Genomic DNA, 26,103 nt, shown 5'->3' with positions numbered 1-26,103 from the left:
AACAGCAATTGTCAATAAAATTTCTAAAAAAATTAAAAAATCACATTCATGAAAAATAAATGTGAACTAAATGTAAGAATTCAATCAGTGCATTGTAAAATGACAAAAAAAATTGCCTTTGTGAAAGTAAACCTCGTAAAAGTACATAATTTTGTGAAAAATGCCTTAAAAATAACGTTTTTTGAAGATGGCCTTTAGAACTTTTCTTATCATAGGCAGATGCTGCATTAGAATACTAATTTCTCTTAATGTGATATGAACATGGTATCCATGGCTAATTAAAACAGCAAATTTGATTGAGTTCTATCAATTTTTAAAGAGAAAATTAACATTTTTGTCAACCAAAGTTACCCCTACCCCCAAAATCCTCTTACTCTATTGAACACAGTTCGGTTAAGGTTTGCTGGATCCAGGTTGGGTACTTCACAGTTCACTCTTCCAAAGGAAAATTCAATGGTGTTTGGAGTGACATGGCCCTGGAGCAGACATACAACAATGAAGGGAAGACATCTCTGTTCAAACGCATATCTCAGGCACCAGCTGCTCGAGATAAATATGTGAAAACAGCACCATTTCTCACAGCTGTATCAGAGAACATAAAGTCTATGGCTAATCTAGGCCAACAGGAATCTACTCATCATGGAGAAACACAGAAGCAGGCAACAGAAGAACATATGCATGTTGAGGAGATCAAGAAAGTGATATGCCAGCAGATGATAAACCCATTCCAGTGTAACAACCAAGTGGTTCTGCTCAATAGAGCAACTAGTGAGAAGGCTGCTTCAAAAGACTTGGTCCATGCTCAAGCTAAGGGCATGGAAGCCATTATGAAAGCAGAAGAGGTGGTCTCTATTAAGATTGAACCACTGAAGCTGGTAACTTTCTCCTCACAGAAGAAATCAAAACCATCAAGGAAACAGAGTTTAATCAGGATCTATCAAGATGAGACTGCAACTACACGTGTGCTGTGTTTCTATCGAGATGCCGACCCAGTCACAAGACAGATTGCATTTTCCCATGAGTGGACAGACTATCCATCATCCCTGTTTGAGGTTGATCCACGCTTAGCACAGGGGGTTGTAATGCGCAAAGGCAACGAGTCTGATTTCGTGGCAGTGCTAATTGCTGAAGCTGAGCAGGATGTTGTTTTACAGCTGCCATCATTACCACAGAGTGACCTATACACAGTTTATCTGGTAGACACAATGGCATTTGTAAATAAATACCAAAAAATGGGTGCGAAAACATTTGGTGAACTTCCCCAGCTGTATCTTCGCAAGCAGGTGTATCCTGCAGTTGAAACCTGAAATGTGCAACTGTGTCAACATCATTGGTGATCAGTATGATTTTGATGATAGCCATACTTTGAAGGGTGATGAGCAGCAGAGGAGAAACCAGACAGACCAGGCAAGACAATTCTCACCATCCAAGAGTCTAGAAATTCCGGACTGGAATTTATTCATGAAGAATCCAAGAAATAAAGGAAATCTTCAGAACTTCATTGGCACTTCCCTTTGTGAGAGTCCTGAAGCTATTCCGGATGGAGTGACCATCATTCTTGGTAGTATGATGGAAAACAAAGGTCACACTCTTTCCATCACATCAGCATCAAGTTCAGTTCTGGACTTACCTTGTGAAGAACATGAAGAGGCAGACACAAGGATTATTGCTCATCTTGCGTATTGTGTGGAATATCTTGATCACCATCGAGCTGTTGTGCATGCAACAGATACAGACATAATTATGCTGTGTATATATCACTTCTGCTGCTTGAACACATTGCAAGAACTCTGGATACAACGGCAGAATCAATACCTACCTATTCATGAGCTGGTAGAAATGTTGAGCAAGAAGTACCAGAAAATCCTCTTGATGTCGCAGCTACACTTCTGTGCACATATGTGTTGTGTGGATGTGACACAGTGAGCTACCCATTCAGAAGGGGAAAAGAAGAGGTCAGGTCAGGTATGGGAGCATGTGCCAGAACAGCGCGTCGCTGCGTCCACTTTCCGCCGGTACTCCAGGGGCCTCCGTCTGGCCATCCCCCAGGCAGATGCCAGGCCCATCCCCATCTCCTTGAGATGATGGTCAACCTGCTGCAACCATGAGGCACGTGGTCGGCCCACTGGCCTCCCACTCATGAGACTCCCTCGCTGAGAGAATCTGGTGAGCAGGATCAGCGTCAGGAAAACGAGCCACATGTCCATACAGCCGCAGCTGACGCTCACGGACTATGCAGGTAACAAATCTCATCCGAGTCTCTCTCAGCAACCGCTCGTTGGACACAAAATCCGACCAGCGATAGCCAAGGATTCTCCAAAGAGACCTGGTACCAAAGGAATTAAGTCTCCGTCTCAGATCCTTGGTCAAAGTCCAAGTCTCGCACCCATAGAGCAAGACTGGAAGTACCAAGGACCTGAAGACTCAGACTTTCATCCTCCCGCACAGGTACCGGCAGCGCCACACCCCATGATCCAGTGAATCCATGACTCCCCAGGCCCGACCCAGACGTCTATTGACCTCCGGCTCACAACCTGCGGAGACATGAATATCACTGCCAAGGTAAGTGAATCTCTCCACGACCTCAACATCCTCACCACAAACAGACACAGACAGGACAGCAGCATCCAAGATGTCACCGAAAGCCTGGATCTTAGTTTTGACCCAAGAAATCCGTAATCCCAACGGCTCCGACTCCTCATTCAGCACCTCGAGGGCCCCCAAGAGGATGTCTAAAGTCTCCGCAAAGATGACTGCATCATCTGCAAAATCAAGGTCTGAGATCTTGACATTGCCAAACGATGCACCGCAACTTGATCTCTCCGACATCCTCCCTAGAATCCAGTCCATACAAGTGCTGAAAAGTGTGGGGGCAAGTACACATCCCTGACGAACTCCAGTAACAACTGGAAATAAGTCAGAGATGGTACCACCACACTTCACAGCACTCTCAGTACCAGAGTAGAGTTCAGACATCAGATCGATCAGTTTCGGTGGCACCCCACGAAGACCAAGAATCCTCCAGAGGACATCCCGATTCACTGAATCGAACGCTTTACAGAGATCAACATAGGCTGCAAGCAGCCCCTGCCGAAACTCTCGTCTGTGTTCGGTGAGGACACGAAGTGCAAGGATACGGTCAATCGTTGACCTCTTTGGTGTAAAGCCTGACTGCTCTGGACGCTGGTGCTCAAGCAGATGGTGGCAAACCCTATCAAGAATTATCCGAGCAAAGACCTTGCCCGGCACTGAGAGCAGCGTCACCCCTCGGTAGTTTTTGCAGTCTTGGTGATCACCCTTCCCTTTCCAGAGAGGGACAACAAGGCCCCTCTTCCAGTCAGTTGGGATGATGCCTGTGTTCCTGTGAAAAGAAGAGCGGCACAGGTTTCTCTGGGACTGATAGGAAACCTTCCCCACCTTGTTGATTTTGGAAGAGATAGTGAAATGGCAGCAACAGAATGTGTCATTGATGAGGCCAGAGTATACTGGACTGCTCTGCATGGCCAAAAAGGGTTCAGCTGTTTGGATACCCTCAGGCAGCATATGTTTGTCTCTTCAAAATTAGACCTTAGGTCACTGCCAGCAACAGAAGATGCGTTTTACTTCCTTGTTTTAAGAGCATTGTATCAATTGCTTCTGTATAGACGTGCACATCTCAGTGACCGAGCACTTCCCCCAGCCACAACATTTGGCAGAACCCTTATCAATGGAAAACTGGTCCCAATTCTCATGTCTAAGCCAGCCAAGCCAAACATAGACAAAACGGTGTCTTGCATGTGCAAATTATCCAAATGTCTGAAACGATGTTCATGCAAAAAGGCTGCTGTGCCTTGCTGAGTGACATGCATATGCCTTGGTCAGAGAGGTTCATGTGGTGGAGTTGTTTCAGAGAGTGACTCTTCCTCTGAAGAGGATGTTTCATGTCACAATATTGTGTTAATCCATTTCTAATTTTATCTTCCTTAAAACCATGGCATGTAAAAGTATGTTCTTGTTCCTGACCCCATTGATAGTCAAGCATTTCTGAGTTACATAAATCTTTTGTTGTTTGACATATAACCTTGTCAATTGAAGGTAGGTTAAATCTACACCAATTGTGATATAGGAAATGAACTCCTCTTTAATATGAGGGGTCATTTGTGTATATAGGTTTAGTGGTTATGATTTTAGGACACTATGAATTACCCCTACCCCCATCCTACATCTTCGCTTTTGCCAACATTTTGTTATCAGAGGGGGCTCGCAAAAGTGTTGACTGTGTTGTTGCGCAAGAGTTTCACCATTGCCAACATTGGTTTTCATATACTCAAAGGGTGTCTCTTTATGAAAATCAACACAAAAATTTTATAGCAGACCGGGCAATTTTTTTTTAATTTTGATCGGTTGGCTCCCGGACTAAGACATAATTGACCACAACACTTGGAATTTAATTATTGGACTTGAAATGTTTGATAAAAACAATTCTGAAAGAATTTTATGACTTCAACAGGTGGTGGAAGACCAAAACTATCAAAATAATATTTGTCTTGACGATTAAAAATTCAAACCCAATGAGAACCGTTCCCATTATTATCTTCTAAGTTCATAATAATATTTTTGTATGTTTCAGCACGTTTGTTAATTCATCTCTCATACAAATAACCACATTATGAATTTTTAATTTCTTACAATATTTGACAAGTTGTAAATTTGATGTTGTATTCTTTCCAAATTCTTTAAACCACTCATCAATGCTCATTTATTTATTAGAAAGATATAATCCATTTCCCCTTTTAGTAAATTTTACACCTGCTTGTGCGATAGAAGAAAGCATATCTCCAACTAACAATCTTGCTTTATCAGGCAAACTTTCAAGTTTTTCAGCAAAATCTACAATTACACCACTTTCGCTAGTTTGTTTCTCCAACTCTTTGTTATGTCTTTCCAATTATTTTTGAGCCCGGAGTTGAGCCTTCCTTTCATTGACAGTTTTCACCTCTGTTGAAATACCACCCGTCAATGCTCCAACCACACTTAACCCAGCAAATAAAGGAATTAGAAATGGGAGAAATCCTACACTCATCTCTCTTATTGAATATTTTTTCCACATTGGTTTTGTCATTTTAATTTTAAGTGAGGCAGTATTGTTCATGATTTTAAGCTGTTCCCTTGTGAGCAAAACATCAATTCTTACTGCTCCTTTTCTCTGAATTGTATTAACGTAAATCGTACAAGGCTTTTGATTTTGAACACAAGATGATAGTTTATGAAGAGTGATTTGATTAACATATACCCCAGTTGGTACTTTGCCATTCATTAATTTCACAAAAAATTAGGTGAGACTCATCAGAACACCAATATCTGTATTAATCTGCAATTCTGTTTCTTCCAAAAGCAAACAATATGCATCAACTTCTTCACTCTCTCCTCTTTCAATGTGTAGGGAAGTATCCACTCGATTAGACTTTATAGTTTCCTTTTGAGCACTCAGGTCAAACACATAGATTGTATAAAAACTTTTAAATGCTGTCATATCCAAAATAGGTTCTTCATTTCCATTACTTTCACACACCTTTTGGTAAGACTTGTATGCTTCAGCATAATCATTTTTTTCCCAATTAATTTCCAATCTATCTCGTGGATAAAATGTTCCATCTCGAGAAACACGAAGTTGTTTCACCTTGGCATTATCACTCAATGCATAATTCTTATCAGTAGTAGTATCGCCATCTGGTTTTAAAAAAAATGACCCACAGATATCATGGCTTTCCTTCCAGAACACCCAAATTCCACGTGTCAGTAGTTTGGTTTAGTTTATCATGTTGACATCTTCTTTTGAGGTATGATACACTGAGTGGTTTCTTTGAGTTGTCTTCTCTTCAACATCTCTTCTGTTTTAAGATTAGGATTATATTCACTAATATACCAACTCATTTCATCAATTACAAATTTATTCTGATCACCAAAAGCACTTGCAACACCAAAAAGTAATCTATTTTCATTATCATTCCTTTGTAGTTGAAATCTAATTTTAAGACCATACAGAACTTTATCATGATCACAAAACCAAATATACCTTTAAGAGGAACTGCCACAGTAAAAATATTAACTGCTTTTGTATCATCAGTATACGTTCCTTTCCTTTGAGTATATCCAGGGTCTGTGGTTGATCACGTTGACATATCAGGAATAAAACCTTTGACAGCCCCCTTTCCCATTCTATCATTGAATGTATATAGTGTAAATTTCATCATGTCAGATACAGCAGAGACGAAATCAACCGCTTCAACTTCTTGTGTTCCAATGTACAAACGAACACTATCAAACATTTTCCAGAAGAAATAATTTATGAGTGTAGCGTTTGTGTTATTCCCAGCCTTCGTGAATATAAATTTACACAACAAGAAACTTTCGGATAGATTCAAATAGGTTTGTTGATTATTTATTTCAAATCTTTTTGTTCCATTTGCATTCCAGTCTGTTCCAATTATTGCATTTACCTTGAAGTAATCTTCTTTTTTGGTGGAGTTTGAGATGATAATAGTATCATCCAAATCATAGATACTGTCAATTGCTTCCATACTTGTATTTCTTTTGGAAAAAAGATGTTAAAACTTTTGAAACCCTGACCCAAGTATTTGAATTATTTTATGTCGTTCTTGGGGAGACAACTGAGTTTTGCCTTTCTTAATTTATTTTATTGCTTGTGAGATTTATGAGATTCCTTTTGAGCTTCTTTTATGCTCTTTACAGCACCTGCTTCATTTACCACAGCAGATGCAGTTGAACCAATTCGGTTTTTGTGTTTAAGAATAGTTGAACCGATATCCATTAGAGTATCAATTATCCCATCTCCTCTAAATTGATGTCCGACACCCCTTTGTCTCTTAGGGTTATAGTATCCTCTACCAAGATACATACCTTCACCCTTGTAGTATGTGGAAAGGAACATCCCATCACCTGTAATTATTTTATATTGTCCCAACTCATGTTTCCTCACAGTAACCATCGTATTTATTTATTGGAAAACTTCACGTAGGTGAATTCTGATGGATATAACTTCTCCGTTAAAAGAAATCATACGATTATATTGGTCGGTTATGCTAAAATTTACTGTGTATGGTTTTTCCTGACACAGGGAGATAAACCAAATTTTTGGTTCCATATTGAATTTATAACCAATTGGGGTTGAGTATGCACTGAATGAAAATATTGTATTTGTTTTTATTCCATCATTATAAGCACCATCAATCAAATCACAGTGAATTAATACCGAATTTATTCCTGAGGATATTTGAATGACATTATCACTGTAAAACACCCCATTAGTTTCAATCTTTTTTGAGGAGAAACCCAATAACTCTCTAAATGAATTATCAATTGTGAAATCAACCTTGTCGTTATTTTTAAGTTTAATCGTTGATTTTGAAGTATGTTTTTGAATGTCAAAAACAATATTTGTTGGTTCATCACCCTGTTCTTTCATAAGACGAACAATTTCGGAAGATATTTGAGAAATCTCATATGCTCCGGGTGAGACTGTTATAGTTTTGTATCCACTTCCCGGATTATAACTAAACTTGTCATTTTTATCAGTTATATTAAATAAGGTATTATAAGTTTCCAAGTACAATAAAGATGCCTCATATTCTTTTGTTGGGTCAAGTTGTAGTGGGTATGGGAATGAAGATGTGTGGTCGCTTGTTGTGAAATCAAAACTCAGGATTGTGCTTCTCATCTTATTTAATGTGAGATAAAATGTCTTTATATTGATATTTATTAATTATTTTCAGGTTCATCAACTGATCTAAAATGGCTGATGCTTCATAAAAACGATTGTTATTTCCAGCCTTCTTACGACCGAACAACAATAGCAGTCTATTAACTAATTTTGATGGGTCATTTGGAAGAAAACTAACACCTGAACCAAGGATACTTAAAGCCTGAATAATGTGTTTCTCCTTCTCATTCTTGCCGCGTTTACCAGAAAGACTAACCATATAATTTACAGAGTTCAGCAGATCAATATATACTCTATCATCATTATTTTTCATTTCCAATGGTTTATCAAAATACTTTGATTCACCCCTCACAGTTGAAGCTTGTCTTCCATCTTTTGTGAGAAGATACATTACTCTGGGGGTTAAATTAACAGGGGGTTGAGCAGAACTCAAGAACCTTAATTCATCATTAAATATCAATACCTTTTCTTGAACAAGATGAAATATTGCTGGTTGCTCTGTTGGAATGAGACCTGCTTTGATTTTTGATTCCGCTGAATATTCATTGTTTTGAAGAGCATTCACAATATAACCAGGTGGTCGATTAATCTCTTTCAGTTGTTGAAATAATCCTTCATCATCATATTCTAATTCTCCTATATGCTATAATTCTTCCTCCATCAGTGGACTGAAATCTTTTATCATTTGAAGTTTTTTATGAGTATATTCTATTGTGGGAACTGTAGAAACATCTATAATTTTTTTCTCTGGAAGTTTTTAAAAGTGGTTTAAAAAATTTCTCTTGTTTTCTTTCAAATGCTTCTTCACCCGTTAGTCTCTGTCTGCATTTCTTCTTTATTTATTCCTGTTGTTTTACAACTTTTGAAGCCAACTCTTGATGTTCCTTAAATCTTCTTGCTCTTCTCTTTCACATCCATTTATTTATTGGAAAATATCATTTAATATCTCATCTTGTTTCACAACAATATATTTGTATTTTTCAGTCATGTGCTTCATGTAATCCCCAAATTCCTTTTTACTACATAATGTAGAACAATTATCTCTCCAAAAATTGTTTATATCTATTGAAATTAACTTAAATAAAATAAAAGTATTAGCATTGTTTCTGATGGAATGATGAGGAAGTTGAAAGTATGATTGACTAAGATAAATAAAATTACAAGAAGAATGTCTCCCTCTTGTGTAGTAGCTGACCATTACTGTTTGGTTTCTCTCATTAACACAATCATCAAAGATAACGAGGTTCTTTTTTGATTTATCCAAATGTTGGGGAGACGGTATATCATCCGTATTATCACTAGGAATACAAGTTATCGGTTTTGATTTCTTTTTGCATCTCTGTGTATCACAAAATAGTTATATTATATCTACAATGTTATAATCATTTCGTTTTTTTTTTGAAGTTTAAATAAACAGATTATATCTTCTTTTTGAAGACCAGCATTAAAACCTTGTGAAAGTAGTTGATACTCTGGTTGAAAACTCGACTTTGTGAAAATTATTAAATTATCATAATCCAAAAAGTTGCGAGTCAGGAGCATCTTCAAAAGTAAGCAGGTGTTTCCACATCCGCTTGAACCAAGTATGAGGTATCTTAATGAATTTGTAAGATTTTTATGATTGTTGAATATTATCTTATTTTCCCAAATGGGTAAAAAAAAATCATTCATTTATATATTTGGAAAACAGGTTATTTAATTTATTATTGGCTTTTTGAGAAACTCGATATTTTATCCTAAGTTCAGGTTTAATTTCAAGATAATCCATTATTTTATCTATGCAATATCTTGTGTTGATATTTCCCTGAAAAATCACACCCATGAATAATATATAACAACAATCCTTTGAATATTTCTCTAATACGTTCAGTTTATTCTCTTGTAGGGAAAGGTGTGTTATACCCTCATACTTTACATTCATTTCTCTAATCAATCTTGCAAAGTAATTCATTTTTGGTGTCAATCTAAAAGAATTATTTTCCTTTTTATATTTTTTATTATCATTAATTAGAAGATAATCACAGAATATACATTGTTTATAGGCTTTTGATTCTGTGTTTAATCCCCGTCTTTCACACGCAGGACAAATCTCAAATTTGTCATATGGAGAATCAGGGAATTCAAGAGGCTCAAAATCTATCATATTTATAAAGTAAAACTTTAAGTAAACTAAAATTCATCTTCGGAATCATCAATACTTTCATACGTTTGAACACAAACTCTCATAATCTTTAAAATCTTCAGTTGAACATTGACTCATATTTAGTTAGTAGAAACAACATTACCATTGATATCAATATACTTTTTTCATTACCAGATTCAACTATAACATTTTTTATATTAAAGGTAATTTTAAAATGATCCTGAACTACAATTGAATGAAATGTCATTTCACCTGATATATTAACATCCCGTATTTCATCAGGATTTAAATCTTGAGGGTTGTAGAAAAAAATACAAATTTCTCCTTGCATATTACAGATGGTCTTATCTTTTCTTTCTGAAGCTTCATCCATAAGGTTTTTATTTTTTGATACTTTTTCTTGTTTCATTGCTTTTTCTAGTTTTGAATATGTTACCAGAAGGAGAGGAGAAACTTTTGTTAGTGATACTTTAATTGATGTTCTTCCAGGTATACTAAAATCCCTTCCACTGAAGGAAATTGAAGAACTCATAAAATTTACCATAATTGTTTTTATCCAATAGTTGTTATATTTATCTTTGTTCAAATTCACATCGTTGACATATTTCTCAGTATCTTTTACAAATGAAGAGATTGATTGAAACTTGTCTTTTGTGTCTTGAAACATTGTATTTATGAAGTGAAAAAAGTTGGAGGATAAAATGGTTTTAAGCACAGATTCACCTATAAATTAAACAAAATTTTCATCAAGAAAATTTTAGTTTAAGCAAAGTTTGATTATATAAATATGGTGAATACAACGTACTTCGATGTTTGTAATCACGAAAATAATATTATAAGAAAACACCTTCAAACCAACAAACACACATTTAATCTATTTCATCAGATATCTCCACTTGACCAAGAAACAAAACATTGTGAGAGATGTGATAATGATATTCGTAAAACGAATTATAATAGACATCTTCACTCATGCAAACATAAGAACAATGAAAAAGGGAAGCTAAATTCTCCATTGATAACATTGAAGGGGCATTTAAAGGGCATATAAAAATAAGATTGTTTCGTTTTCAAGACCCTGGACCATCTTCAAACATGGAAGCTGTTGATATGGTTAAACAAAGTAATGAAACTATAATTAAAAACACATTAAGTGAAATGAAAACTTTTAAGTTTTATATGGGGGTAAAATTGAAAATGGGAAGACAAGACGATGAAACTACTCCCTATATGAGGACAAACCCACACTTTATCTCATTATTTCAAGATTTTGTAAGATGTGATGTTTACAATGATCTCCAGAGACAAGAACAAGATGTTGACAACACTGTCGTGGGTAGTGGATTTACTATCACAAAAATAATCTTTTTAGACATACACATCTTAAAATCAGATCCTCTTCAAGCTTCTACTTATATCGATTTACCAAAAGAGATAAAATTTCAGAAAGCGGTTGTTAATATTCAAAACAAAGATAATAAATGTTTTCTATGGTCTGTTCTTGCTCACCTCCATCCTCCACAATGGAATCCTGAAAGGGTTGAACATTATAAGAAATATGAGAATACATTAAATGTTAAAGATTTAAAGTTTCCAATGTCATTCAGAGATGTTTTAAATTTGAGAAAATGAATAATCCATCTGTTAATGTATATGGATTAATGGATACAAACAAAGTTCAGATATTAAAAAATTTCAAACAATTATAAAATGATGAAACACACATTGACCTTCTCCACTTTACTCTAAAGGAAAAATCACATTATGGTTTCATCAAAACTTTATCAAGATTATCCAAATCACAAATATATAAGAGATAATGTAAAACGTATCCTTGTAAGAGATGTATCAACTCCTTTCACACAAAAGAACGATTAAATAAACATTGGAAATATTGCAGTAATCATAAATCAACTGCAATCAATTTACCAAAAGTAGGTTCAAACATATCATTCAAAGATTTTAACAAATCTATAAAACATCCATTTGTGATATATGCTGATTTTGAAAGTATCCTTGAAAAGATAGATACTGTTTCTCCAAATACAAAAAAATCATACACAAATATATTCGAAAAACATACTCCTTGTGGTTTATGTTATTATTTCAAATTGGTGATGAGTACAACAAGGTCGAACTTTATAGAGGGGAAGATGCCTCAGAGGAGTTTGTAAGACGATTGGAAAAAGATTGTATTAGACTAAGAGAAATAATGGTGAAAACCTATAAACAAATGTCATTAACAGAGGAAAAGGAATTTTGAGAGAACAGTACCTGTCATATTTGTAATGAGGAAATTGAGGTAGGGGGTCAAGGTTAGGGATCACTGTCATCTTACTGGTAAATATAGAGGTCCAGCTCATTCGCATTGTAATCTTAATTACAAGCCTCCAAATTTTATTCCTGTCTTTCTTCACAACCATGCTCACTATGACACACATCTATTTATAAATGAACTTTCAGACATTCGGAAATATTTTCGCCATTCCAAACACAGATCAAAAATACATCTCATTCACAAAAACAATTTATACATCCCCCATAACCCATATCAGATTTATTGACACATACAAGGTTATGGGAGATTCATTATCTGAGTTAGCATCAAATAATAAAAAAACTTCCCGAGTCTTAAATCATATTTCTCAAATCAAGAATGGATTGATCTCCTATCAGGAAAGGCAATATATCCATATGACTATATGGATTCATTTGAAAGGTTGAAAGAAACACAACTTCCTTCAAGGGAGAGTTTCTCTGGTAAGTTGAATAATACTCATATTTCTGATGAAGATTATACACAAGCTAAAAAGGTTTGGGAGAAGTTTAATATAAAGAATCTTGGGGAATATCATGATTAATATCTTAAAACTGATGTACTGTTTTTAAGTGATGTGTTTGAAACTTTTAGAACAGTCTGTCATAATAGAAATTCTTATGGATTCGACCCCTCTTACTATTACACAGCTCCGGGTTTGGCTTGGAGTGCTAAGTTAAAAATGACCAAACAAAATTTGGAATTAATCAGTGATATAGATATGCTTTTAATGATAGAGAAGGCGAAAAGAGGAGGAATATCTCAAGTATGTTCCAAGAGATATGCTAAAGCAAATAACAAATATCTTCCTGATTATAATAAGAATGAGGACAACTCTTACCTGATGTATTATGATGCTAACAATTTGTATGGGTGGGCCATGTCTCAATCTTTACCTTATGGGAAACTTAAATGGATTCAAGAAAAACATTATGAAAAAGTTTTACTTGATATTGTTATCTCCTCTCAAAAAGAATTTGATGAGGCTGAAGTTGGATATTATTTTGAGGTTGATTTAAAATACCTTGAAGAACTTCATAATAAACATAACGACCTACCCTATGCCTCCGATAAAGAAAGTCCAAGAAAAGAATGGTAAAGTGATTAGCAACAGTCATTTAATATAAAGGGTAAATCTTCAGAAAAACTACTTATTACATTAAATGATAAAGAAAGTTATGTTTTACATCAAAGGAACTTGAGACAATATTTATCTGCTGGGTTGAGAGTGAGGAAAATTCATGGGATTTTGAAATTTAAACAAAGTCCATGGTTAAAGAAGTATATTGATTTTAATACAAAAAGTAGAAAAAAACGCAGAAACAGATTTTGAGAAGGACTTTTATAAATTAATGAATAATGCTGCATTTGCAAATACTATGGAAAATGTTAGGAATCGAGAAAACATAAGACTTGCTCCATCTTGGAAACAGGCCTCAAAGTTAATTAACAAACCAAGTTTTGAATGGGTGGAGGTATTTTCAGAGAACTTTTGTGCTATTCATTTGAAAAAAAGAGTATTGAAATGGATAAACCTATTTATATGGGAACATCAATTCGTGATTTGTCAAAGTTGTTTATGTTTGATTATTACTATAATCTAAAATTAAAGTACAAGGATAATGTGTCATTGTTATATATGCATACAGATAGTTTTATATTAGAAATAAAGACTGTAGATGTATATGAGGATATGATTGATAATATTGATATATATGATACAAGTAATTATAAATCTGGTGATGTGTTGTTTTCATTAAATAACGAAAAGGTTATTGGTAACTTTAAAGATGAATTGGGTGGGAAGGTTATGAGTGAATTTGTAGGATTGAGAGCAAAGGCATATGCTCTTATATATATTGAAAATAACATTGAAAGGTGTAAAAAGAAGTTAAAGGGAATAAATAAAAAAATAAGAAATGAAACAATAAACTTTAAACATTATTTCAACTGTTTTATCTTAGAGAAGGAAGAGTTTATAAAAATGAATAAAATAAGAAGTTATAAACATCAATTATATACAGAAGAAATAAATAAGAAAGCATTAGGAGCTTTTGATGATAAAAGATATATTTTAGAGAATGGAATTAATAGTCTCCCTTATGGTTATAAATATAAGTGCTGAGGAACTACGCCCATCTTTTCCTGATTTATAAATGATAGAAACAAGCAATAACCAAACCAAAGAGTGGAGATGCAATCAGCCTTGGTACTTCAATGGAAAACATAGAGAATGTGAGAAATATCAAATAAGTCTTCTTGAAAAAATAACTGGGGTAAAAGTAGATAAAACAAATAAGCGGATAAATTTAATTACAAATAAGTTAGAGGATGTAAAGAAAAAAATAAATATCCTTGAATGGACTAAAACCTTTGATGGTTATGAATTAAACAATGAAAAAACAATTTACTATGATCTCAAAATGATATGTGGCTCAGGAGGTGGTCAAACAAGAGCATTAAGAGAAGTTTATCATTTTATCTCTGCTCAACAAAGATATTTAAACCAAGAACTAAGTTAAAAAATAATATTTATGAACATAGTCGATGGTGATGAATGTAAAAGGAAAATTAATTTATTACCTCAAATAGAACATGATCAAATATTTGTTAGCTCACTCTTTGAGTGGAGTAAGAGTCCGAGGGGGAGAGAAAATCATTCTCCTCTTGATCAAATAAGCCTTGATCAAGAAAACTTCCCCTATTAATTTGTATGAGGTTTTTTTGGGCCCTGAGACAGTCTCAATTTAACATGAGCTTGTATGGCAGAAAAATCGTACTTCTCTTTTTGTCCTGATGGGTCTCGAGTCAGAGATTTCTCCCTATACATTTGTATGGGAGGAATTAGCCTCCTATTTAGGGGTTTTCGGGGATCAATTCATAGTTTTCCCCATTCGTTTGCATGGGTGCCTCAGAAACCCCATTAATCTACTACTCAGGGCATGGCCCGGGGGTTCTTGCAAGGCAATTCATGATGGGGAGTTCGGTGTGGGCGATTCATATCATGTCGTGAGGTCGGAGCGAGACATTTTCACGGTTTGGGGACCACCTTGTCGGAAGTGGAATTTTGCTGCTTCTGGCCATTGTAGCCGGGAAGTGCCGGGGGGGGGGGAGCAATCAGAGTGCCCGATTCGGGTGACAATGCATCGCTTTGGGGTGGACCCCCATCCCACGGGGTCATTCCTTCTCTCTCTTCCCTTCTTCATCTCCCGCACTCGCTGGACTTCGTCATCACCTGGACTCCACCCTCCTGTCGTCATCGCATGGACTCCGCCCTCCTGTCATCATCGCCTGGACTCCACCCTCCCAACTCAAGCCCCTCCTTCACGCCGAAGGTTGTATCTCGACGCCAGCTGCACTTAGCCCCACAAAGCGAGAGATGACACGCCAGCTGTCAGGGAGGTATTGCACCACGGAGCAGCCCCCCAAACGTATCGGTGACGCGTTCGGGCAATTGATCATTGTTAAAGATACCGAGAGAGCTCAACTCCTCTAACTTCTCTTCGTCAGGGTGTGTGTGTGTGTGTGTGTGTGTGTGTGTGTGTGTGTGTGTGTGTGTGTGTGTGTGTGTGTGTGTGTGTGTGTGTGTGTGTGTGTGTGTGTGTGTGTGTGACTGTGCGTGTTGTCCTGGCGCCTGTCCCCGCAAGTTAAGATTGAAGAAGATTATTATTTCTCGTGAAGTCTGCTCTGTGTCTAATTTCGGAAGTTGCTTGTAACATTGCCGCACCTCTCACCGTTCTTTCTATCCCTGCATTATACACACCAAAAAACTATTAAATGTGCCACATACCTTTCCTCGTCCCATTGTAAATAAATTATTTGAAATGTTCCCAGCTCGTTTTTTTTTTTTTCTTTTCTTGCATTGATCCAGCATAGTCCGAATCCTAGCTTAGCCGGGACTTTATTCCCAGCGATCCGTTCCTTTTAGACAATACGTCCTTGGCAGTTTCACTCAGCTGCATCCAATCCGGTAAAGTCATCCGTTCGGACAAGGCGTACCGAGGGCGTGTCCCCTGGTAATTAAATCACGTGATTAATTAGGTAACCCGGTTAACCCATAGACAAGCCTGGTGTTGGCTCAGTGGTTAGGGTGGCGGCTTGGGATCCTAGGGTCCTGAGTTCAAGCCCCGTCGGCCGCTGAATTAATACACCAGGGAGTTGACTCAGCCTGTCATCCTTCCGGTTTAGGCGAAATGAGTACCAGTTCCAGTGTGTGTACTGGTAGTGGGGCACTGCATCAGCAACACAGTCGCGATTCAAGAAATGATAGCTATCCAGGCAGCTAAACTGCCATACGACCACACACACCCATGGACGGGAGGACCCTCAGTCACGCGGTTGAGTTATTGGCGTCCACGGTCGGGTAGCGACCCGCCGCGTCATGGAATTATCTGTGTGCGACGGCCTACAATTCTGGGAAATCTGGTGGGAGCCCAGATAGCTTTCCCCCGAGTGGTCTTCTCACCCAACCCCTGGCCCGCAAATATATATATATATATATATATATATATATATATATATATATATATATATATATATATATATATATATATATATATATATAAACACATACATACATACATACATATATACATACATACAGATATACAGATATACATATATTGTTGTGGAGCCGGGTGTAGCACGCCACTAGGTGGAGCGGTGGAGTCGGCTCCACCGAACACCCGGAATCTAGATCGTGCTTCTCGGAAGACTCCGAAAGGCATGGGTCCCTTACAGGACTGTCGTCGCCAATATTTTGATGGCATGAGGTAGGGTCCACTTGTCTAACTCCAATTTACCTAACTACTCACGCCATCAAACTACCGGGAAAACCAAACCCTCGGCCAACTCTGTCCGATCAGAGTCATGGTAACGGCTCGGATCCGGCATAACAGAGCGGAGTTACCAGAGCCGCCGGACCAAATGCACAATTTGTCGCTTCCCAATCTCCCAACGCGTACCGTGCTTAGCCAATGTAAGAAACACAGAAACGAGCTGATACATTTAACAAGAGGGGTATTTATTTACAATAATAATTGTAAAAACCAGGAAGGGAGACAAAGAGCAGATTACACCCGAATATGAAATGTAAATAATGTACAAGCAAAAGCACTGAACAGTTTTTCCTTATAGAGGGGGCCCAAGGACACACACACGCACACACAAATACCCAAAACAAGATGGACCTCAATGGTCTTTATTGAAGGTTCCCATCTCGAGGGAAGATGAGCTAGAAACCAGAGCTATCTTGGACCTGTCCACCTCGTGTGGTCTTCGACGTCCTGGACCTGCGGGACTCGAATCCGCAGCCATGATGCCACTCCAAGTACCCGGGACGGAGGAAGAAGGGCGGACGCCAACCAGCGCGAGCGCGGACAAAACAGCGAGCACCAGCAGGCAAGGCCAGGCGATCCGGGGCGAATCGGCAGACCAAACCAAAACTCTTCAGTCGGATCATGCCGAACAATTATCAACTCCTTCTCCAGAGCGTAGGAGCTGCCTCCTCCGATCCGCTCTCCCTCACTGGACGGTTTTGGCACGCAAAAGCGCTCGTCGCCCCCATGATTGGCCAAAAGGGGCGTCAAGTCCGCTGATTGGACTGGGGGGCGTCACGGTGGACCGACCCTCAAACAGGAAGAGTAACATTGTCCAGCGTTGGCTTCTCATTGGCCGACCGACGGCAAACTCGCTCGCATCTCTCTGATTGGGCAAGAGAGACACCAATTCCTTCTTGAACTCCACCCACCGCGAGCGTTATGGCGTTAGGATGGAGCAAATGTGTTGTTGTAGTTGTAAGTGATGTAAAAACGTAAAAGAAAACCCTGACTATCAAAATAACTCTGCAGCGCCGAACATTTAATTCCCATTAGACAAGGGACGGGACCCTAACTAGAAACACATAGTTACCGATATAACTGATCTATAAGGACTTTGGCTGTTGTGTGTCCATGGCTTCCAGATTCGCAAATAAACACATATATATATATATATATATATATATATATATATATATATATATATATATATATATATATATATATATATATATATATATATATATATATATATATATATATATATATATATAGTCTGAGTGCAAAACCACTGCAAAATCATCAGCTTTTCTGGTTTTACTATTTATAGGTATGTGTTTGAGTAAAATGAACATTTTTATTTTATTCTATAAACTACTGACAACATTTCTCCCAAATTCCAAATAAAAATCTTGTCATTTTGAGCATTTATTTGCAGAAATTGACAACTGGTCAAAATAACAACAAAGATTCAGTGTTTTTAGACCTCAAATAATACAAACAAAACAAGTTCATGTTCATTATTAAACAACACAATACGAATGTCTTAACTCGGAAGAGTTCAGAAATCAATATTGTGTGGAACAACCCTGATTTTCAATCACAGCTTTCATGCGTCTTGGCATGCTCTCCACAAGTCTTTCACATTGCTGTAGGGTGAATTTATGCTACTCCTGGCACAAAAGTCGAAGCAGCTTGGCTTTGTTTGATGGTTTGTGACCATACATCTTCCTCTTGATCACATTCCAGAGGTTTTCAATGGGGTTCAGCTCTGGAGATTGGGCTGGCCATGACAGGGTCTTGACCTGATGGTCCTCCATCCACACCTTCATTGACCTGGCTGTGTGGCATGGAGCATTGTCCTGCTGGAAAAACCAATCCTCAGAGTTGGAGAACATTGTTAGAGCAGAAGGAAGCAAGTGTTCTTCCAGGACAACCTTGTACGTGGCTTGATTCATGAGTTCTTCACAAAGACAAATCTGCCTGATTCCAGCCTTGCTGAAGCACCCCAGATCATCACCGATCCTCCACCAAATTTCAGAGTGGGTGCGAGACACTGTGGCTTGTAGGCCTCTCCAGGTCTCTGTCTAACCATTAGATGACAAGGTATTGGGCAAAGCTGAAAATTGGACACATCAGAGAAGATGACCTTACTCCAGTCCTCTATGGTCCAATCCTTATGGTCTTTTGCAAACCTCAGCCTGGCTCTTCTTTGCTTCTCATTAATGAAGGGCTTTTTCTGGCTTTGCACCACTTCAGCCCTGCCCCTAGGATCCTGTTTCGAACCGTCTTCGCCGTGCACTTCACCCCAGCTGCCGTTTGCCATTCTTTTTGTAGGTCACTGGATGTCATCCTACGGTTGTTGAGTGACATTCGAATAAGTTGGCGGTTATCCTAGTCAGTGGAAAGTCGTTTTCGCCCTCTGCCAGTCTGTAGCTTTGTTGTCCCCAATGTCTGCTGCTTGACCTTGTTCTTATCAACCGCCGTCTTTGAAATTTTAGGGATGGAAGCAAAGTGACGCTCACTGTATCTCTCTGCCAGTAAAGCCAGAATCGAACCCTTTTTTTCCTCACTCAAAACTTTTCTTTTCAACTCTTCTGGCATGGTCAATAGTTATTTTTTTGATTCCAATTACTTTTGAGGTACTACTAGCACTGTTTTTTCCATCCAGCTGGTCCAATTGCAAGAGGATAATGCTGAACACAACAGTGGTTTTTATAGTTTTCCTTGTTAAATAAGATTCGGTTCAGGTGATCACCTAATCAGTTCCTCACTAAGTAGAATGAGGTGTGCCTGTGTTGGAATTCAACAGACACTGGAATGGAATGGCTGCCATACATGTTGAGATGCTGATTTAAAATTTTTTGGAGTGGTCTCTTATTAATTTTTTTCCAGAGCTTTGTATATATATGTATGTATATATATATATATATATATATATATATATATATATATATATATATATATATATATATATATATATATATATATATATATATACATATATATATATGTATATATATATATATATATATATATATATATATATATATATATATATATATATATATATATATATATATATATATATATATCGGTCCCGCCTGCCGGCAGTGGTCGGCGATACATGGTAAAACCCCAGTGTCCTTCACATAGAGGAAGTAGGTGAGTTATCACCAGCACTCTGAACAAATGACAAATTATTGCCCAAATCATCTTCAATCAAATGACGCATCGCCAGCCAGTTGGTGAAAGATTTTGGCCAAAGACGTTCCCTCGTCGAGCCCAGGTGTAACAACGGCTGTTTTACACGAACTGTCTTGTTGAATGTGCTGACGTCACAAGACAAATACAGCTGTTTCAGAGGTTTTTGCGTTGAAACACCGTGAGAGAAAGAAGAAGGAATGTTGAAAAGAAAAAACGCAGAGAAGAGGAAAATGAGATCGGAAAAGGATTGGAAACCATCATGGCAAATCCATAACAATGCAGAGACACAATAGAACTTGGTTTGGAGAAAACAAACAGGAAACTGAAATGAAATATAAGAGGGAGATGAGATGTTTAAAGAAGAATCAGCAAAGAATGAATTGTGCAGAATAAGTGAATGAAATAAGGGATACGATGGGTACAATTGTTTAAGGCCAAGTTCACGATGAGAGGAGCGATGTTTAGTTCTGGCACCCTCTGTGGGTAAAACCACGACTCCGTGAGAGAAGTCGCCGCATCACTCACTCGATGACTGCCGAATGAAAGCTGGTATTGGGAACCAGTCCGTAACGTCATGGAGAACAAAAGCCGGGAGTGTGCGAGCGCATGCGTGCACACACACACACACACACACACACACACACACACACACACACACACACATACACACACACACACACACACACACACACACACACACACACACACACATACACACAGGCACACACAAACATACACATACACCTATACACATGCGTGCACACACACACACACACATACAGGGAGGCACACACACACACAAACATATATACACACACACACACACACACACACACACACACACACACAAACATATATATACACACACACACACACACACACACACACACACACACACACACACACACACACACACATACAGGGAGGCACACACACACACAAACATATATACACACACACACACACACACACACACACACACACACACACAAACATATATATATACACACACACACACACACACACACACACACACACACACACACACACACACACACACACACACACACACACAAACATACACACAAACATACACACACACACACACACAGCAATTCTCTAAGTTACATCTCCATATAGAAATGCACAGACACCATGGAAGGCTTTGCAGAGCAGGACTGATGGACCGAGGCACATTGTGATGTCACGATGAAAAAATGCCGGCTCTCAACTCCCCCATTCACTCTCCTCCAGTCGCACTCCCTTACCACGATCACTGCCGGCGACTTTCACATCCAGCAGAACGGGATCGCTCATGTGTCCGACCGGGGACCTCGCGCATGTCCAGGGACCACTCGAGACCTCCGGTCCCGGGGACACCAAGAAATCCGGTTCTATTACTTCCGTGGCGTTCTCTCTCTCCCCCTCTCAATCTCTCCCACTCTCTCTTTCACTCTGGATCTCCCGTCTGTGTCTCTCTCGCTCTCGCCGCCCGGGCCCAGCGAGGGAAAGTCTCCCCACTGTTTCAAGGGGAGGGCCGAAAGCCTTGGCAGTGCTGGCTCGGGGATCGCACGGACCATGGGAAACCCGCCCTCTGCCGTCCAATCAATCTTACGTCCGTCGTAAGACTGAGCTTTGCACGCCATGGATGTGGTTCATATTTGACTTGGACTTCAGTTTATAACCTAAAATGCAGACAACCTCAGCAGGCAATCGGTATACTGTGCAGATAATTGTTTATAAATTCCAACAACTTTATTAGATGCTACATTTCGTTGACCAGCAATTTGATAGTTATTCACTGTTCCACCCCAATATAGTTATCCAATTGTCACCATCTTGATTTCCAGCATGTGTATTTAAGTGGGAACCATGTAATTGTCGCTACGAGCAATCAATACTCTGAAGATACAGTAAATCCTTTAAAAATCATTCATCAATGTACAGTATCATTCCACCTTTTGTCGACAAAGGTGCGGGTGAACGCTGAACATAAAAAATATATTTATTTATTTAATTATTAGCCAGGACAGAGGCTCATGGAAAAGCAAGGTAGAACTGACGGTGAGACAAACATTCAAGGAATGTTGCACACACACAACTTGGGACATTGAGAAAGGTTAATGGGGGTAATAAAGATCATGGGAGATAGTTGAGGATGACAAGTGATGGTGGTGCACTGCTTGCCTTGGAGGGGAGAGTGATAGAGAACAGTGTCTGAAAGAATGTTTCAGAGACTAGAGAAGAGACGAATAAAACTCGTACATGGAACTGAAGTTTCTTGCTGATACCCTTATCGAAGGACATTTGGACAAAGGACAGGCTTGCTTTCTCAAACAGTGGTCTGCGTCAACAGTAGATTCATGAGGTTTCTGAGGCACCCATGCAAATGAATAGGGAAAACTATGAATTGATCCCCGAAAACCCCTAAACAGGAGGCTAGTTCCTCCCATACAAATGTATAGGGAAAACTATGAATTGACCCCTGAAAACCCCTAAACAGGAGGCTAATTCCTCCCAGACAAATGTAGAAGGAGAACTCTCTGACTCGAGACCCATCAGGACAAAAAGAGAAGTATGACTTTCTGCCATACAAGCTCATGTTAAATTGAGACTGTCTCAGAGCCCAAAAAACCTCATACAAATTCATAGGGGAAATTTTCTTGATCAAGGCTTATTTGGTCAAAAGAGGAGAATGATTTCTCTTCCTCCACTCAAAGAGTGAGCCAACGAATATTCGATCATGTTCTATTTGAGGTAATAAATTAATTTTCCTATTACATTCATCACCATCCAGTATGTTCACACGTATTATTTTAGAACTTAGTTCTTGGTCGAAATATCTTTGTTGAGCAGAGATAAAATGATAAACTTCTCTTAATGCTCTTGTTTGACCACCTCCTGAGCCTCAGATTTTTTTTGCACAAGCCACGCCCACTTTCTATAAGCCCCGCCCACTTTTCGTGAGGTGTTTCCCTAAGCCACACCCAATTTCCCAAGCCCCACCCCCTTTTAAGCCCCGCCCACTTTTATGTGGTATTTTTATAAACCACGCCCACTTTCCCTGACCCCCGCCCACTTTTACTAAGCCCCGCCTACTCTTACATCATTTGCAGTTAATCTCCGACTCAAAAATAATTCACTAGAAAATTCTAGAATGTTATGTTTTTAAAAAATTTCCCAACGAAGACTTGTCTGGGCTTGCCCAGGCAATTTTAAAACAATTCTCCATTTTGAAAAAAAATTCTCCATTCTAACATCTGACTCACAAGCTTTCCTGGGCTTGCTGAGGGAATTTTCAAAGAATCCTCCATTTTGAAAAATTTTTCTCCATTCTCACAACATTACAATATCTGACTGTACAAAACAACATTACAACATCTGACTCACAAGGCTCGCCTGGGGTTGCCCAGGGAAACCAGTCTTTCCGTATAAAAGCTTCAAGCCCAGACTCCATTTTAAACATTTTTTTTTTACTTTCACTGAGAATGCAGTGCTGTACTGAGCTTGGAGTTCCTTGGAGTTCAACTACTTGTATGGAACTAAACCTTCAAGTTGATGAACTGGATTCAAACCTCTTATCTGTTGAGGTAAGATTTTATTTTCCTATTTACAGAGTTTGATTGAAGCATCGACTCATTTAATAATTAAATCACTCAATTAATACATTATAATTTTCTCTCACAGGAAATTGCATCTGAAATACAAAATGAAAATACTGCTTTTGCCACAACTTGGGACGAAATTGTTGGTTTGGTTGAAGACCTTATGAGCGACCATGACCCACAGAACGAGCTTGTCCTTGATGACCCAACCAAAGAGTTATACCTTGGAGACCAGCAAAATCCTGAAAAAGAGTTTTACAGCAATAGTACTCATTGCGAGTTATCAAGACAATACCCACTAAACAAGTCATACCTTGATGAGAAAGAAGTTCATAATAACTTCTCAAAGAAGTTAATAATAATAATATCTTCTAAGTTCATAATAATATTCTTTGTATGTTTAGGCACATTTGTTAATTCATCTCTCATACAAATAACCACATTATGAATTTTTAATTTCTTACAATATTTGACAAGTTGTAAATTTGATGTTGTATTCTTTCCAAATTCTTTAAACCACTCATCAATGCTCATTTATTTATTAGAAAGATATAATCCATTACCCCTTTTAGTTAATTTTACACCTGCTTGTGCGATAGAAGAAAGCATATCTCCAACTAACAATCTTGCTTTATCAGGCAAACTTTCAAGTTTTTCAGCAAAATCTACAATTACACCACTTTCGCTAGTTTGTTTTTCCTAATAGAAATATTTTAACAACACCTTCAACCCAACAAACACAAATTTATCTATTTCATCAAATATCTCCACTTGACCAATAAACAAAACATTGTGATAGATGTGATAATGATGTTCTTAAAAATAATAATAATAGACATCTTCAATCAAGCAAACACAAGAACAATGAAAAAAGGTAAGCTAAATTCTTCATTAAAAACATTGATGGGGCATTTAAAGGGCATATAAAAATAAGATTGTTTCGTTTTCAAGACCCTGGACCATCTTCAATCATGGAAGCTGTTGATATGGTTAAACAAAGTATTGAAACTATAATTAAAACACATTAAGTGATATGAAAACTTTTAAGTTTTATATGGGGGTAAAATTGAAAATGGTAAGAAAAGACGATGAAACAACTCCCTAAATGAGGACAAACCCACACTTTATCTCATCATTTCAAGATTTTGTAAGATGTGATGTTTACGTTGATCTCCAGAGACAAGAACAAGATTTTAATAACACTGTCGTAGATGATGGATTTACAATCACAAAAAGAATCTTTTTAGATATACACATCTTAAAATGAGATCCTCTTCAAGCTTCTTCTTATATTGGTTTACCCAAAGAGATAAAACTTAAGAAAGCGGTTGTTAATATTCAAAACAAAGATAATAAATGTTTTCTATGGTCTGTTCTTGCTCACCTCCATCCTCCACCATGGAATCCTGAAAGGGTTGAACATTATAAGAAATATGAGAATACATTAAATGTTAAAGATTTAAAGTTTCCAATGTTATTAAGAGATGTTTTAAATTTGAGAAAATGAATAATCCATCTGTTAATGTATATGGATTAATGGATTCAAACAAAGTTCAGATATAAAATATTTCAAACAACTAGAAAAATGATGAAACACACATTGACCTTCTCCACTTTACTTCAAAGGAAAAATCACATTATGCTTTCATCAAAAATTTCTCAAGATTAACCAAATCACAAATATATAAGAGAAAATGTAAAACGTATCCTTGTAAGAGATGTCTCAACTCCTTTCACACGAAAGAACGATTAAATAAACATTTGAAATATTGTGGTAATCATAAATCAACCGTAATCAATTTACCAAAAGCAGGTTCAAACATATCATTCAAAGATTTTAACAAATCCATAAAACATCCGTTTATGATGCATGCTGATTTTGAAAGTATCCTTGAAAAGATAGATACTGTTTCTACAAATCCGAATAAATCATACACAAATATATACCAAAAACATACTCCTTGTGGTTTCTGTTATTATATCAAATCAGCTGTTGGTGATGAGTACAACAAGTTAGAACTTTATAGGGGGGAAGATGCCTCAGAGGAGTTTGTGAGACAGTTGGAAAAAGACTGTATAATATATATATATGACCGTTTTTACAGCCATTTTTCCCTGCTGTGCAGGGGTTAGGCTTTTTCTTGAGGCAATGTTTTATGGCCGGATGCCCTTCCTGACGCCAACCCTGGTCGCCTCTTACGACACACAGGGATATGGTATACCTATTCTAACCGGGGCATACACCGGGACCAGTACACTGGTACTCACTTCGCCGACCTCAGATGGATGACAGG

The 26,103-nt window shown here is 37.7% G+C and overlaps 1 protein-coding gene across 4 annotated transcripts in view; it reads right to left on the bottom strand.

The window, feature by feature from the left end:
- LOC147034886 (DENN domain-containing protein 2B-like) overlaps positions 1 to 21,776 on the bottom strand; it is a 187,905-nt gene extending 166,129 nt beyond the window's left edge. Inside the window, exon 1 of one of the 4 annotated variants that reach the window (XM_085890636.1) lies at positions 21,473 to 21,776. The gene's annotated coding sequence lies outside the window, so the exon portion shown is untranslated. The remainder of the gene's footprint in view (positions 1 to 21,472) is intronic. The other 3 variants (XM_085890626.1, XM_085890609.1, XM_085890618.1) reach the window with 3 other exon arrangements.
- Positions 21,777 to 26,103: the final 4,327 nt, after the last annotated feature.

The sequence above is a fragment of the Eptatretus burgeri genome, chromosome 1, assembly GCF_056783735.1.
Source record: "Eptatretus burgeri isolate ZD-2024b chromosome 1, Ebu_testis_v1, whole genome shotgun sequence".
In the NCBI taxonomy this organism is placed as follows: Eukaryota; Metazoa; Chordata; class Myxini; order Myxiniformes; family Myxinidae; genus Eptatretus; species Eptatretus burgeri.
Note: the sequence above shows the minus strand (reverse complement) of the source record. Positions and strands in the feature narration are given on the sequence as shown.